This window comes from Cetorhinus maximus, chromosome 21 (genome assembly GCF_964194155.1).
Source record: "Cetorhinus maximus chromosome 21, sCetMax3.hap1.1, whole genome shotgun sequence".
NCBI lineage: Eukaryota > Metazoa > Chordata > Chondrichthyes > Lamniformes > Cetorhinidae > Cetorhinus > Cetorhinus maximus.
In genome coordinates, this window is record NC_135899.1 from 6,855,935 (window position 1) to 6,874,334 (window position 18,400).

At 47.6% G+C, this 18,400-nt stretch overlaps 1 protein-coding gene across 1 annotated transcript in view; it reads right to left on the reverse strand.

Moving 5' to 3' along the window:
* Positions 1-18,400, reverse strand: part of LOC144695501 (regulator of G-protein signaling 5-like) — a 53,273-nt gene that overhangs the window by 9,375 nt on the left and 25,498 nt on the right. The window lies entirely within an intron of this gene.

An 18,400-nucleotide genomic window follows, 5' to 3' on the forward strand; every position in this document is an offset into this window, starting at 1 on the left:
GGGTGGGGTTGTGTGGGGGAGGGTTGTGTGGGGGGGTTGTGTGGGGGAGGGCTGTGTGGAGGTGGGGGGGTTATGTGGGGTTGTGTGGGGGGAGTGTGGGGGAGGGTTGTATGGTGGGGGTTGTGTGGGGGGGGTTGTGTGTGGGGTGGGGTTGTGTGGGTGGGGTTGTGTGGGGGGGTTGTGTGGGGGAGGGTAGTGTGGGGGAGGGTTGTGTGGGGGGTGGGTTATGTGTGGGGGATATGCCGTGGCAAGGCCAGAAAATGCCGGCCATTCTTTCCCCCCTTTGGGGGACAGTGGGGGAATGTTGGAAGGATTAGCAGGCTGATTATCAACCTGTTTACTTATGTCATGAACACTCCTTCCACAGCCAAAAAATCCTCGAGTGGGACTCGAACCCGGAACTTTTGTCTCAACTTGGAGCCAATCCCATTCCCCTGTCGCCCGAGTGCTTGCTGACCAACACTGGCTCCTGGTCAAGCAGCACCTCGATTTTAAAATCCTCACAATCGTTTTCAAATCCCTCCATGGCCTCAACCCTAACTACCTCTGTAATCTCCATAACTCCCTGTGCCCCTCTAATTCTCAGCATCCACGACTTTAATCGCTCCGCCATTGGTGGCCGTCCCTCCCTACAGCTCTCCACCTCTCTATTTCGCTTGTCTCCTTTAAGACACTCCTTTAAACCGACCACTTTAACCAGGCTTTTGGTCAACTGACCCAATGGGAAAAAAACCAGTAAAAACTGGGAAATAAGAGTATTGGCCTGAACTCAAATCGGAATGCAAGTTTGGACTACTACTCTTACTTCCCAGTTTTTACTATTTTTTCCCACTGTTCTGTCACTTGGTGTGATATGGCGTTCCATGATGCTCCTTGGGAAATTTTTTTTTAATCTTAAAGGAGCTATATAAATAAAGGTTGTTGTTGTAATCTGTTTAGTGACGCTGGTTTAGAGATAAGTATTGGCTTGGACACCAGGTTTAATACCCCTGCTGCTCTTCAAAATAGTACCCGTGGGTCCTACATCCTCCTGAGGGAGGAGACAGGGCCTCGGTCTAACGTCTTAACCTAAAAACAGCACCTCTGGCAATGCAGCTTTCCCTCAGAACTGCACTCGAAGAGTCAGCCTGGATCCTGCGCTGAAGGATCCCGTGATCTTGAGGCGAGAGAGAGCGTAACCCGCAGAGACACCGAATCGAGGCAAACGCTTCAAATTACCCTGAGAAAATGCCTCTGACCCTTAGCTCCCAGTGAGGGTCCACAGCTGAAGGGGGCACAGGGTCAGAGAACCATCGTTAGAAAGTCCTGGGTGCCTCCCACCGATACTTGCTCCCTTCCACGAGTTCGAGGCAGTTTTGTCAGCTGGGCCAAGATCATCTGAGTCGGAAGGTTTATCAAAGTAGGAAGGAAAAGGAGAAGTGAAAGAAGGAAACAGAATGGATGGGACGGGAACAGTGGATGAAACTACTCGCAGAGCTAGAGCACAGTTTCTCCTCCGGCTCAACACTGTGACCTTAACGTACCCACACTGGCACCTCCAACATTCTCGCTTGGTCTAAACGCATCAACAATAATTCCCCAAAAGATCCCCTTGGCACTGAGCAGAGTGACTCACTGGCTCTGGTGGCACCATGGAAATTCTGCAACTCAGTAAAATCAGACCATCATACAATCTTACAGCACAGAAGGAGGCCATTCGGCCCCTCATGATTGTGTCGCCCCTTGGAAAGAACGAGCCAGTAAGTTCCACGTCCCCTTCTCTTTCCCCATTTCCCCGCAAACGTTTTCTCTTCATTTGTTTATCTAACTCCCCTTCAGAACGTACTCTTGAATCTGCTACCAGAGCCCTTTTGGATAGGCTTCCTCTTAGTTGGTCCCTCGGGGTTGGTGATGCTTCCTCTCCGGTCAATGGGTTCTGAGGTGGCTGATAAATCCAATCTGTGATCTGCCGACTCTCCCACATGTGGGGCAGGTGGTATTTTGAAGGGTCGGGTAGATGGGTTGTTTGGAGGATTGAGCGCTCCCTCCAACACCTTGACTTCACCTCTCCACATTGCCGGTGAAGTGTCTCGATATGTTCAGCGCCTCCCCGAATGGACCTTCTCCATTTTGGTCAGTCACCAGCTGGGGTCTCCCATGAGTCTGTGGGGATGTTTGACCTCTTCAGGGATACTTTGAGGACATCCCTAAGGAGTTTCCCTGTCCCCCTGGGAGTCTCCTGCCCATGACTGAATTTCCAGTCGAGAAATTGTTTCGGGTGTCAGGCACAGAAACAACATGACCCGCCCAGCGGAGCTGGTATTCGAGTGATTGGTGCCTCGATACTGGGCAAGTTGGCTTGGGAGAGAACGCTGCTGTTGGGCTGCCTCCCTTACCACTGGATTTGGAGGATTTTGTGAAGGCCTCACTTCTCCAGTGCTTTGAGGTTTCTGCTGGAGGTTGTCCAAGTCTCCGAAGCAAGTAGGAACACGGGGATCACTGCTGTCCGGTAAACCATCACCTTAGTCTTGGGATTGAGATCCTGGTCCTCAAATACTATTTTCCTCAGTTGTCAGATGACAATAACACACTCCATAGAGGCAAAAACCTTTGCAGCTCACCTCTCCACGTGATTCTTTGTGCCAATTATCTTCAATCTGTGTCCCTCTGGTTACCGACCCTCCTGCCACTGGAAACGCTTTCTCCCGACTTCCTCGACCAAAGGAATTCATGGTTTTGAATGCATCTCTCAACATTCCTTCCTCTAACAGAACAATCCCAGCTTTTTCCAGTCTCTCCAAGTAGCTGTGTAATTCCTCATCCCTATTACCGGTCACTACCCCCTGTCAGTGAGGATGGGTGTGTGCCCTGTTTGAAAGCCTTTGCTTTGCCACTGTAAACCAACTGCCAAGAGCAGGTTTAATTGGCTGCTAACACTCCACTTTTTGACTCCCTCACCCTGTTACAGCTGCCCGTCACTTGCAATGCCAGTTTGCCCACAGAATGCTACCCCCCCCGAAGCCATTTTCCTGGAGCTGGGTCGGGGCAAGTAGCGGGTAACCAATCAGGCCAGTTGAGGGGCCTCACTTTACCCCCTTAGGGGCCTCCCCCAGCACCTTTCATTGTCGTCAAGCCACAGATGTGGGGGTCACCCCCCCCATGATCACGGCCAAGCAGATTTCACCCTTTTTATATTAAATTTACTGATCATCTCTTCAGAGAGTGCCCACATTGTGAGGCAGCCAATCTCTCTCTCTCTCTCTCTCAATGCAGGAAATGGCAGCCTCCACCTCGGGCTAATGTAGTCAGTGCTGTAGGGTCTCTTATTGACCATCCAGCCTCTGGAGCCTGCCCACTGTCTTCAATTGCATGAGTGAGTGCACTCCCTGGGCACTCTAACATAGCGACTGGCGTGTCCATTCGGAGCTGGGATCCAGAATTGACGCTGACATCAGGGTCCTGATCCCAGATTAAAATTCAGCCCCCCAACAACCCCCTCCCAACACACACACACACACACACACAAACACAGATACACACACAGGCTCACACACACAAACACACACACAGGCTCACATAGATACACACACAGGCTCACACAGACAGACACACACACACACAGATACACACACAGGCTCACACACACACACAAACACACAGACAGGCTCACACACACACACAAACACACACAGGCTCACACAGACGGACACAGGCTCACACAGACATACACACACACACACAGATACACAAACAGGCTCACACACACACACAAACACAAACACACACACACACAAACACAGATACACACACAGGCTTACACACACACACAAACACACACAGGCTCACAAAGATACACACACAGGCTCACACAGACAGACACACACACACACACACAGATACACATACAGGCTCACACACACACACAAACACACACACAGGCTCACAAACACACACACAGGCTCACACAGATACACACACAGGCTCACACACACACAGACACAGTCTCTCACACACACACACATAGCATTTAATTCAATGCTCCTTCCTGCCCAGCACTTCCCTATTAAATGCTGAATGTGTTTGTCTATCTTTGTTATTATATGATGTAACATGTTTGCATGATTTAAATGGATTATTTTGTTTCTATATGAAGTTTTGGGAGTAGGTTACACGGCAATTCAGCCTTTGGGCTGCTGGTTCCTGAAGAAAAACGTCTTCCTCTTGAGTTCCCTGGAGGTCCAACCCACAGCACCGTAGCCTTCACCCCGCCCTCCACTCTGACCTCCGTCCCGACCTCCGTCACTGCCAGTGAATGGAGGCAGGTCCAAAATCAAAGCTGGAGCGATGATTGAACACCGTGCTTTTGGCACCAATCTGATCCACATCAGCCGTCCTTCTCACTGAGCCAACCAGTCCCCAGGGAGTCTGAGTTGCTATGGCAACGTACACTTTATGTGCACATAGTCACCTTGAGCTATGGATAGTGATGCCAGAGGCTCCAATTTCTTTCTGTCACATGACTGACCAGCAATCTCTCCCACTCTCCAGCCTTTGGTGCATTTTGGGAGGATTTGCAGTTTGATACTCAACCTGTTTGGCCTTGTTACAAATGCACATTCCTTGGTCATTAACCCTGGAGTGGGATTTGAACCCAGAGATTCTGGCCTAGAGAGAGCGATACTACACACTGCGCCACATGGCCTCCTCCTTGAATAAAATACCATTGAAAAAATACGATCGCCAGGTGGGTGGTTGGTTGGTAAATTTTAAGGAATTTTTTTCACTCCCTCTCCAAACTGGGGCCGTGGTTTAAACTGGTACTGGGGAGGTATAAGTATTGTATTAAGTTTATAGTATAACCAGTTAAACTCCATTAAAGTGCAAATAACCGTTGAGTGATATTTCTAAACTTAAAAATGAATTAATTCAATAAAACGCCATAACAGTGGCAGGGCAGGTGATGTGTTGCAGCTGTAGCAGGTGGGTGCTGGTGTGATCCACAGCAGCCACATTTACAGCGATTGTCCCCAATTCAAGGAACATTGGCTCCAAGTTGATGAGCTGGAGTCCAAGTTTCCGATACTGTGATGCATCAGGGAGTGGGACATTTACCTGGGCACTTTGTTCCAGGAGATAGTCACATCCCTCAGATTAGATACTTCAGATTTCCGTGGCCAGTGCCAGGCGGGTGTGACTACGAGTGAGGCGGTTATGGGGATGCAGAAGGTAGCATGGAGGAACATCAGCCCTTGCAATTGTCCAACAGATTCTATGGCCAGGACCGATCAAGCGGCGGAGTTTCCCTTCCCGCTATCCAAAGAGTTGGCGGAGGACACATGCCCGCTGATGCTGCCTGCCCTGCACCCATTTCACACTGCAACGAGCATTAATTAGCTACTGATGGGACTTCAGCCCCTCACTCAGGAGGAAGACCCGCCTTAGAGAGCTGCTGGACAATCGGATCAGCTGGCTGCTTTCTAGTCCCTGCAGTCCCCAGAGTCTAAGGCTGGAATTTTCCAGAATCATTGGCATCGGGTGTAATGGCGGACTGCAGGAGTGAGGTGGGGTGGTTTGGGGGACAATATGGCAAGAAGGCCAAAAATCAATTTCACACTAGCGTGAAATCACAGCGAGATCATCCGATAGTGTCCGCCATGTTGGAATGCCGATCCCACTGGAGGCCGGTGTGATCCCGATTTGTATCCCGGTGATGGGACGCAAAGTAAGGCCCGGCCGGAACCGCCCCCCTAACCCCCCCCATACCAGATTTACCATGACACCAGCAGGAAAACACACCAGCTCAGAATGCGTCTGGACAAGTGTGATGTGCAGAGGTCAGAACTGACTTTTAGGGCCTTACTCAGATCGCGGACACCCAAGGAGCAGGAGATACTGAAGCCCTACAGCTACCGGACCCTGAAGGAACACCTGCATCGCTTGCTGGGAGGATCCTCATGGACATGGCTGCACTATGAAGCAACCCTCGAAAGGTGGGAGGTTTCCATTGACGTCTCGGGCCTGCTTCAGACCATCATGGTCTTGGCCAGGGGCTGATCCCGATGATCGGCAAGAGTGGGGGTTGGAAAGGACGGGTCCAGCTGTGAGTGGGAGGTGTACCGGGGTTGTGGGGCTTGGGAGACGAAGGTCTTGTTGTGACTCGGAGGGGAACGTGTACCAGGGCCGTGGGAGGATGGGGGTGAGGTTGGGAGAGGGCGGAGACAAGGGTGGTGGGTGGGGATGAGATTGGGAGGGGGAATGAAGGTATGAGGGGAGGGTGAGTTTGGGAGGGGGAATGAAGGTATGAGGGGAGGGTGAGGTTGGGAGGGGAGAGTATGGAGGGAAAGGGAATAACAGGGGAGAATACAGCAAGTGGGGAGGTAGGTGTAAGGGGGAGGAATGTGTAAGAGAGGGAGTTCGGAGGGTGGAAGGATTCAGAGGGGGGAAGGATTTCAGAGGGGGGATGGTGTCTAAGGGCAGGAATGTGTCCAGGGAGGGAGGAGGGAATTCAGACGGGGAAAGGTGTCCAGGGGGATGAAGATGTCTGAGGGAGGAGGGAGTTTGTAGGTGAGAAAGTAACCTGGGGGGAGAAAGGTGTAACCCCACTATTCACAAAGGGAGACAGAAAGAAAACAGAATTATAGACCAGTCAGCCTGACGTCGGTAGTGGGGAAAATTCTAGAGTCCATTATAAAAGATTTAATAGCTGAGCACGTGGAAAACAGTGACAGAATCAGACAGAGTCAGCATGGATTTACGAAAGGGAAATCATGGTTGACAAATCTACTGAAATTTTGAGGATGTAACTTGTAGAGTTGATGAGGGGGAGCCAGTGGATGTGGTTTATTTGGACTTTCAGGAGGCTTTCGACAAAGTCCCACATAAGAGATTAGCGAGTAAAATTAAAGCGCATGGGATTGGGGGTAGTGTATTGAGATGGATAGAAAACTGGTTGGCAGAGAGGAAACAAAGAGTAGGAATATACGGGTCTTTTTCCAAATGGCAGGTAGTGACTAGTGGGGTACCGCAGGGATCGGTGCTGGGACCCCAGCTATTCACAATATATATTAATGATTTAGATGAGGGAATTAAATGTAATATCTCCAAATTTGTAGATGACACAAAGCTGGGTGGGAGGGTGAGCTGTGAGGAGGATGCAGAGATGCTTCAGTGTGATTTGGACAAGCTGAGTGAGTGGGCACATGCATGATGCAGTATAATGTGGATAAATGTGAGGTTATCCACTTTGGTAGCAAAAACAGGAAGGCAGATTATTATCTGAATGGCTATAAATTGAGAGAGGGGAATGTGCAACGAGACCTGGGTGTCCTTGTACACCAGTCGCTGAAGCTAAGCATGCAGGTGCAGCAGGTGGTAAAGAAGGCAAATGGTATATTGGTCTTCATAGCCAGAGGATTCGAGTACAGGAGCAGGAATGTCTTGCTGCAATTGTACAGGGCCTTGGTGAGACTACACCTGGAATATTGTGTGCAGTTTTGGTCTCCTTATCTGAGGAAAGATATTTACTTGCTATAGATGGAGTGCAGAGGTTTACCTGACTGATTCCTGGGATGGCGGGACTGACATGTGAGGTGAGATTGAGTCGATTAGGATTATATTCGCTGGAGTTCAGAAGAATGAGGGGGGTTCTCATAGAAACCTATAAAATTCTAAGGGTAGATACAGGAAGGATGTTCCTGATGTTGGGGGAGTCCAGAACCAGGGGTCACAGTCTGAGGATATGGGGTAGACCATTTAGGACTGAGAGACCAGAGAGTGGTGAGCCTGTGGAATTAGTTACCACAGAAAGTAGTTGAGACTAAAGTATGTATGCTTTCAAGAATGAGTTAGATATAGCTCTTGGGGCGAAAGGGATCAAAGGATATGGGGAGAAAGCGGGAGCAGGCTATTGAGTTGGATGATCAGCCATGATCATAATGAATGGTGGAGTAGGCTTGAAAGGCCGAATGGCCTACTCCTGCTCCAAGTTTCTATGTTTCTATGTGTCTGGAGGGAGGAGGGAGTAAGGGAGGAGGAGGGAGTAAGAGTGGAGGAAGGAGTAATGATGGGGGATGTCCAGGTGAACATGCAAGGGAGGGGTCTGTGAAGTCAGTGACTGTCTCCTGGGGAGTGAACTGAGGGTGGACGTGGTAGGAGGGAAGGGTGAGTACGAGAGAAGGGTGGGTGAGGGTCAGTGAATAATGATAGAACGGACGGCGAGGGTGGTTGGTGAGGACTCGGAGGCAGACACGGACCCTGAGGGTGGGAAGAAGGAGGTCGGGGAGGTGAATGTGGATGGGATGGGATTCTCAGGAAGGCAGGGAACCTGCGTGTTCACCTGAGGGTTGGTAGGTGAAGGTGGGTAGGGTGGAGGGTGATGCCAGGGGGTTCAACAGTGATTGGGTAAAGGACGTTGGAGACTGGGGGAGCTGATCAAAAACCTAACTATGACCATTGTCGTCAAAATCACAAGTGAGCGGAGCGTCATGTTGGACGGGCACTGGTGCAGCATGGGAGTGCGGTCAATGGGTGGGCGGAGATGCAGGTCAGCTCAGAGGGACAACTGAAAGAGAGCCCCAGCATTGAAAATGCTCAGGACAGTAAAATGAGTGAGATGGATGCAGGCTCCACGTGTTTGGAAGAGTGCTTGCACAAGGCTCTGAAAGGCCCTGCCACACACACACACACTTCTCACTCCAGAATCACTCATGGTCCAGCTGAACTGTTAGTGGGATGGAGTTGGGGGGGCGGGGGGCGGGGGGGGGGGAGAGAATGCAGGGGGAGCACCCTGAAGCTTGTCAATGAAGCTGAAAGGCAACATTACACATTATTCAGTGAAAGTGAATATATTTTCAGATGATAAAGTGTCAAAATGGATTCACCTGTGCAACTACTTGTGGTCAGAATTTCTTAACTTTTCTAGGCCTACCATTTCTAGGTGCTGCCCTGACATCCGCTGCAGGGGTGGAGACAGCCTGTGCAATGGTTGGCCCTGTAGCCTCTGATGACTTTGATTTGCATCCTCTGGAGAGCTAAGGCCTGGAGCGACCCGGCTTCCTTTGGCTATCCTCCTGTGAGCCAGCTGCTCCCTCTGTGGTGACAGAAGACGAGGTTGAGTGGGTCACTGGCAAAGGGGACTCTGAGGGAGAAGACAGCCTCTGAGATTCCTGAGTGGATGACATCAGCTGCTGGTCCTCCTCCCTGTGGATGCCTGAAGGCCCCAACCTGAGTCCTTGAAGGGAAGGAGCACTTGGAGGTACATTGAAGTGCCTCATTTCCCTCTCGCTTTGCCACTGTAGGAACTCACCCACGGCTACTGCAATGGTGTGCAGGTCTGCACGCATCTCTGCATTCTGCTTGGAGGTCTCCATGACATTAGCCATCCTGCCATGGAGACCTCTAAGCGTGCATATGTGGGCACCACTTCATCAGGGGGCAGTCGGATGCACTCCTCCGACTCATGTGCCACTCTGCTGAAGGCCTCCAACAGCTCTGTGTGATGTTCCCCAGTCTTCTGCTGACTGTCTACGATGAGTCAGAAGGCGAATTCAGATGCTCATCATCTGACTTGGGCCTTACAGATGCCTCTTCCTCAGCAGGCCCCGGAGTGCAGGGGAGCTCTGCTGAGTCTGCCTCCTCTTGCTGTGGACACGTGCCCGTGCGGTGACCACCAGATTGTGAACCTGAGCATGCTCTAGATCTAGGTCCCACCGTGGTGTGTGTCTCTGTACTGGTGGAGGGTGTGGGTAAGTGCTGTGACGGGTCTTCCAGACTGCTTATTTCCAGCTCCTCAATATAGGAGGAGTTCTCTTCACTGGAGGTGAGGATGTGGATGGAGCTGAGGGACTGGCTGGCTGAGGGTGTCAGTCACTTGGCAGAGCTCCCTCTGAACCAAATTAGAGATGGTGAGTGCATGGCAGCAGAGGTGAAAGCAGGGGAGGGCTTTCACATTTGCATTGAGAGAGGGATGATGGGGTGCAGGATCCTCATGTGGGTGTCCGCCACTGACCTCATTGTCACCGCGGACATGGTCCATGTCCTCACCAGTCAGCGCGATGGTACATTCATCAAAGTAAGTGAGGGGCCTAATGTGGGCCACTCCACCCCCGCTCTGGAACCTCTCCCTGCTGTTGTGAGCCAGTTTCTCCTGCATCAAAACACATAGAGAGAGTGTGAGCAGGACACATGGTACTGCGTGGAATGTTTGTGTGGTGAGTGAAGCCATGAACAGAATGAGGACACAAATGCTGGAGGATGCCTGATGGAGATGTGAGGGTGTGTGTGTGAGTTAGTGGTGTCGCTCCTTGAGGTGGGAGATTCCTGTGGGTGTATGAAGGGTTTGTGACTGTGTGAGTTGAGAGTGATGAGGTGGTTGACTTACCCTGGTGGAACCGATGAGACCATTCACCCTCTTCCTGCACTGGATAGCTGAACCTCCTCTGTGCTTGAGTGGCACTAACTGCCATAGCCAGTACCTCCCAGGCTGGATTGGTAACTCTGGTGGAGCTTCTGCTGCCAGAGTGGGGGTTAGGGGACATCGCAGCGGCCTTCTACTGTGTGCAACAGGCACCCCAGTGAGGCGTCACTAAATTTGGGGTCTGCTGTCTTGTTTGTTTTCGGGGCCACCTGTCACCTGGAGCAGTCCTGGTCTGTGGACATGAAGTAGGGATGATCCGATGCAAAAAACCCGCCATTGCGGCCGGGGGGAGGGTAAAACGACTTTTTTCCCGTCTGCTACCGCACTTCATTTGAATCTGGGAAGATTGCTCTTCAAGTCCCATAAGTCCAGGAAAAGATAAGTTTTGGGAGTCTCAGGGTACGAAGACAGCTGTGAGTCTGGAGGCACAGGGCAGGGAAGGACGGCAGATTTCTTTCCCTAAGGGACATTAGTGAACCATACGGGTTTTTACAACAATTGCTTCATGGTCATCACTAGACTTTTAATTCCAGATTTTTTATTGAATTCACATTTCACCATCTGATGTGGTGGGATCTAGTGGATTAGTAGCCCAGTAGCAATACCACTACGCCTTCACCTCACCCCCCGAAACTAGTGGAGCATCACCGGGATCAACTGGTTCTGATCTACATTAATGATATGAATGAAGGGATCAACTGTATTGCAGCCAAATTTGCTAATGATACAAACATCCAATGGAAAGCAAGTTTTGAGCAGGATATAAAGACTCTGCAAAGGGATATAGATAGGTTAAGTGAATGGGCAAAAATATGGCAGATGGAGTATAATGTGGGCAAATGTGAAATTGTTCATTTTGTCAAGAAGAATAGAAAAGCATGATATTATTTAAATTGAGAGAGACTGGAGAAAGCTGCAGTAGAGGGATCTGGGTGTCCTTGTACATGAATCACAAAAAGCCAGCATACCGGTAAGGTGAGTAATTAGGAAGGCAAATGGAATGTTGTTTTTTATTGCAAAGGGGGGATGGAACATAAAAGTAGGGAAGTCTTCCTACAACTGTACAGGACATTGGTGAGACTGCACCTGGAATACCGTGTACAACTCTGGTCTCCTTACTTAAGAAGGGGTATACATTGGAAGCAGTTCAGAGAAGGCTCACTAGGCTAATTCCTGGAATGAGAGGCTTGTTTTATGCGGAAAGGTTGAGCAGGTTTGGCCTATACTCATTGGAGTTTAGAATAATGAGAGGTGATCTTACTGAAACATATAAATTTCTGATGGGGCTTGACATGATAGATGCTGAGAGGATGTTTCCCTTTGTAGGGGAATATAGAACAAGGGGTCACAGTTTAAAAATAAGAGGCCTTCCATTAAAGATGGGGATGAGGAGGAATTTCTTCTCTCAGAGGGTTGTTAGTGTTTGGAATTCCTTACCCCAGAGAGCAGTGGAGGCTGGGTCATTGAACATATTCAAGACTGAGTTAGACAGATCATGTACTGACAAGGGATTTGAGGGTTGTGGGGGACAGGCAGGAAAGTGGAGTTAGGGTTTTTATGTGATTGGACATGATCTGTTGAATGTTGGAGCAGACACAAAGTGCTTAATGGCCTACTCGTGCTCCTATTTTTTATGTTCTTATAATGTTGCTGGCACACACACACAAATACGCACAGACAAGGCGGAATCTTCATGTTGTGTTCGTAATGTCGCTAACACAGAAACAATCATATACACGCTTACACAGGCACACACATTTGTACAAACCAGAGGGAATCTTCACAATGTGTTTATAATGTCACTAACACACAGACAGACATACACACACAGAGCAGAGGGAATCTTCACACTGTGTTTGTAATGTCACTAACACATACACACACACAGACCAGAGAGAAACTTCACACTGTGTTTATAGTGTCACTAACACATACACATACAGATCAGAGGGAATCTTCACACTGTGTTTATAACGTCACTAACACATACACACACAGAGCAGAGGGAATCTTCACACTGTGTTTATACTGTCACTAACACAGACACACACATAGCAGAGAGAATCTTCACACTGTGTTTATAACGTCACTAACACAGACACACACAGAGCAGAGGGAATCTTCACACTGTGTTTATAGTGTTACAAACACACAGACACACACAGAGCAGAGGGAATCTTCACACTGTGTTTATAGTGTCACTAACACATACACACAGAGCAGAGGGAATCTTCACACTGTGTTTATAATGTCACTAACACATACACACACAGAGCAGTAGGAATCTTCACACTGTGTTTCTAATGTCACTAACACACAGACACACACACACAGACATACACACACAGACCAGAGGGAATCTTCACACAGTGTTTCTAATGTCACTAACACACAGACACACATACACGGACATAGACACACAGAGCAGAGGGAAGCTTCACACTGTGTTTCTAATGTCACAAACACACAGACACACACAGAGCAGAGGGAATCGTCACACTGTGTTTCCAATGTCACTAACACAGACACACACACACAGACATACACACACAGATCAGAGGGAATCTTCACACTGTGTTTATAATGTGACTAACACAGACACACACACAGAGCAGAGGGAATCATCACGTTGTGTTTATAGTGTCACTAACACATACACACACAGAGCAGAGGGAATCTTCACACTGTGTATATAATGTCACTAACACACAGACACACACAAAGACAGACATACACACACAGAGCAAAGGGAATCTTCACACTGTGTTTCTAATATCACTAACACATACACACACACAGACCAGAGGGAAACTTCACACTGTGTTTATAGTGTCACTAACACATACACACACAGAGCAGAGGGAATCTTCACACTGTGTTTATAGTGTCACTAACACACAGACACACACACAGAGCAGAGGGAAACTTCACACTGTGTTTATAGTGTCACTAACACACAGACATACACACACAGAGCAGAGGGAAACTTCACACTGTGTTTATAACGTCACTAATACACAGACACACACAGAGCAGAGGGAATCCTCACACTGCGTTTATAGTGTCACTAACACACAGAAACACACAGAGCAGAGGGAATCTTCACACTGTGTTTATAGTGTCACTAACACATACACACAAAGAGCAGAGGGAATCTTCACACTGTGTTTATAGTGTCACTAACACATACACACACAGAGCAGAGGGAATCTTCACACTGTGTTTAAAATGTCACTAACACATACACACACAGAGCAGAAGGAAGCTTCACATTGTATTTCTAATGTCACAAACACACAGACACACACACACAGACATACACACAAACCAGAGGGAATCTTCACACAGTGTTTCTAATGTCACTAACACACAGACACACACAGAGCAGAGGGAATCTTAACACTGTGTTTCTAATGTCACTAACACAGACACACACACACAGACATACACACACAGACCAGAGGGAATCCTCACACTGTGTTTATAATGTCACTAACACACAGACACACACACAGAGCAGAGGGAATCTTCACACTGTGTTTGTAATGTCACTAACACAGACACACACACAGAGCAGAGGGAATCTTCACATTGTGTTTATAGTGTCATAAACACATACACACACAGAGCAGAGGGAATCTTCACACTGTGTTTATAATGTCACTAACACACAGACACACACACAGACAGACATACACACACAGAGCAGAGGGAATCTTCACACTGTGTTTATAATGTCACTAACACACAGACACACACACAGACAGACATACACACACAGAGCAGAGGGAAACTTCACACTGTGTTTATATTGTCACTAACACATACACACACAGAGCAGAGGGAATCTTCACACTGTGTTTGTAGTGTCACTAACACACAGACACACACACAGAGCAGAGGGAAACTTCACACTGTGTTTATAACGTCACTAACACACAGACACACACAGAGCAGAGGGAATCCTCACACTGCGTTTATAGTGTCACTAACACACAGACACACACAGAGCAGAGGGAATCTTCACACTGTGTTTATAGTGTCACTAACACAGACACACACAGAGCAGAGGGAATCTTCACACTGTGTTTATAGTGTCACTAACACACAGACACACACAGAGCAGAGGGAATCTTCACACTGTGTTTATAGTGTCACTAACACACAGACACACACAGAGCAGAGGGAATCTTCACAATGTGTTTATAGTGTCACTAACACATACACACAGAGCAGAGGGAATCTTCACACTGTGTTTATAGTGTCACTAACAGACAGACACACACAGAGCAGAGGGAATCTTCACACTGTGTTTATAATGTCACTAACACAGACACGCACACAGAGCAGAGGGAATCTTCACAATGTGTTTAAAATGTCACTAACACATACACACAGAGCAGAGAGAATCTTCACACTGTGTTTATAGTGTCACTAACACACAGACACACACAGAGCAGAAGGAATCTTCACACTGTGTTTCTAATGTCACTAACACACAGACATACACACAGACCAGAGGGAATCTTCACACAGTGTTTCTAATGCCACTAACACACAGGCACACACACACACAGACATACACACACAGACCAGAGGGAAGCTTCACACTGTGTTTCTAATGTCACTAACACACAGACACACACAGAGCAGAGGGAATCTTCACACTGTGTTTATAGTGTCACTAACACACAGACACACACAGAGCAGAGGGAATCTTCTCACTGTGTTTATAGTGTCACTAACATATATACACAGAGCAGAGGGAATCTTCACACTGTGTTTATAGTGTCACTAACAGACAGACACACACAGAGCAGAGGGAATCTTCACACTGTGTTTATAATGTCACTAACACATATACACACAGAGCAGAAGGAATCTTCACACTGTGTTTCTAATGTCACTAACACACAGACACACACACACAGACATACACGCAGACCAGAGGGAATTATCACACAGTGTTTCTAATGCCACTAACACACAAACACACACACACACAGACATACACACACAGAGCAGAGGGAAGCTTCACACTGTGTTTCTAATGTCACTAACACACAGACACACACAGAGCAGAGGGAATCTTCACACTGCGTTTATAGTGTCACTAACACACAGACACACACAGAGCAGAGGGAATCCTCACACTGCGTTTATAGTGTCACAAACACACAGACACACACAGAGCAGAGGGAATCTTCACACTGTGATTATAACGTCACTCACACAGACACACACAGAGCAGAGGGAATCTTCACACTGTGTTTATAGTGTTACTAACACACAGACACACACAGAGCAGAGGGAATCTTCACACTGTGTTTATAGTGTCACTACCACATACACACAGAGCAGAGAGAATCTTCACACCGTGTTTATAGTGTCACTAACACACAGACACACACAGAGCTGAGGGAATCTTCACACTGTGTTTATAATGTCACTAACACAGACACGCACACAGAGCAGAGGGAATCTTCACACTGTGTTTAAAATGTCACTAACACATACACACACAGAGCAGAGGGAATCTTAACACTGTGTTTATAATGTCACTAACACAGACACAGACACACAGACATACACACACAGACCAGAGGGAATCTTCACACTGTGTTTCAAATGTCACTAACACACAGACACACACAGAGCAGAGGGAATCTTCACACTGTGTTTCCAATGTCACTAACACAGACACACACACACAGACATACACACACAGACCAGAGGGAATCTTCACACTGTGTTTATAATGTCACTAACACAGAGACACACACACAGAGCAGAGGGAATCTTCACACTGTGTTTGTAATGTCACTAACACAGACACACACACAGAGCAGAGGGAATCTTCACATTGTGTTTATAGTGTCACTAACACATACACACACAGAGCAGAGGGCATCTTAACACTGTGTTTCTAATGTCACTAACACAGACACACACACACAGACATACACACACAGACCAGAGGGAATCTTCACACTGTGTTAATAATGTCACTAACACACAGACACACACACAGAGCAGAGGGAATCTTCACACTGTGTTTGTAATGTCACTAACACAGACACACACACAGAGCAGCGGGAATATTCACACTGTGTCTATAGTGTCACTAACACACAGACACACACAGACCAGAGGGAATCTCACACTGTGTTTATAGTGTCACTAACACATACACACACAGAGCTGAGGGAATCTTCACACTGTGTTTGTAGTGTCACTAACACACAGACACACACACAGAGCAGAGGGAATCTTCACACTGTGTTTCTAATGTCACTAACACAGACACACACACACAGACATACACACACAGACCAGAGGGAATCTTCACACTGTGTTTATAATGTCACTAACACACAGACACACACACAGACATACACAAAGAACAGAGGGAATCTTCACACAGTGTTTCTAATGTCACTAACACACAGACACACACACACACAGACATACACACACAGAGCAGAGGGAAGCTTCACACTGTGTTTCTAATGTCACTAACACACAGACACACACAGAGCAGAGGGAATCTTCACACTGTGTTTCCAATGTCACTAACACACAGACACACACAGAGCAGAGGGAATCTTCACACTGTCTTTATAGTGTCACTAACACATACACACACAGAGCAGAGGGAATCTTCACATTGTGTTTCTAATGTCACTAATACAGGCACACACACACAGACATACACAGACAGACCAGAGGGAATCTTCACACTGTGTTTATAATGTCACTAACACACAGTCACACACACACAGACATACACACAGACCAGAGGGAATCTTCACACAGTGTTTCTAAAGTCACTAACACACAGACACACACACACACAGACATACACACACAGACCAGAGGGAAGCTTCACACTGTGTTTCTAATGTCACTAACACACAGACACACACAGAGCAGAGGGAATCTTCACACTGTGTTTCCAATGTCACTAACACACAGACACACACAGAGCAGAGGGAATCTTCACACTGTCTTTATAGTGTCACTAACACATACACACACAGAGCAGAGGGAATCTTCATATTGTGTTTCTAATGTCACTAATACAGGCACACACACACAGACATACACAGACAGACCAGAGGGAATCTTCACACTGTGTTTATATTGTCACTAACACACAGTCACACACACACAGACATACACACAGACCAGAGGGAATCTTCACACAGTGTTTCTAAAGCCACTAACACACAGACACACACACACACAGACATTCACACACAGACCAGAGGGAAGCTTCACACTGTCTTTCTAATGTCACTAACACACAGACAAACACAGAGCAGAGGGAATCTTCACACTGTGTTTCCAATGTCACTAACACAGACACACACACACAGACATACACACACAGACCAGAGGGAATCTTCACACTGTGTTTATAATGTCACTAACACACAGAAACACACACAGAGCAGAGGGAATCTTCACACTGTGTTTCTAATGTCACTAACACACAGACACACACACAGACAGACATACACACACAGAGCAGAGGGAATCTTCACACTGTGTTTCTAATGTCACTAACACAGACACACACACAGACCAGAGGGAAACTTCACACTGTGTTTATAGTGTCACTAACACATACACACACACACAGAGCAGAGGGAAACTTCACGCTGTGTTTATAATGTCACTAACACAGACACACACACAGACCAGAGGGAATCTTCACACAGTGTTTCTAATGTCACTAACACAGACACGCACACAGAGCAGAGGGAATCTTCACACTGTGTTTAAAATGTCACTAACACATACACACACAGAGCAGAAGGAACCTTCAAACTGTGTTTCTAATGTCACTAACACACAGACACAAACACACAGACATACACGCAGACCACAGGGAATTCTCACACAGTGTTTCTAATGCCACTAACACACAAACACACACACACACAGACATACACACACAGACCAGAGGGAAGCTTCACACTGTGTTTCTAATGTCACTAACAC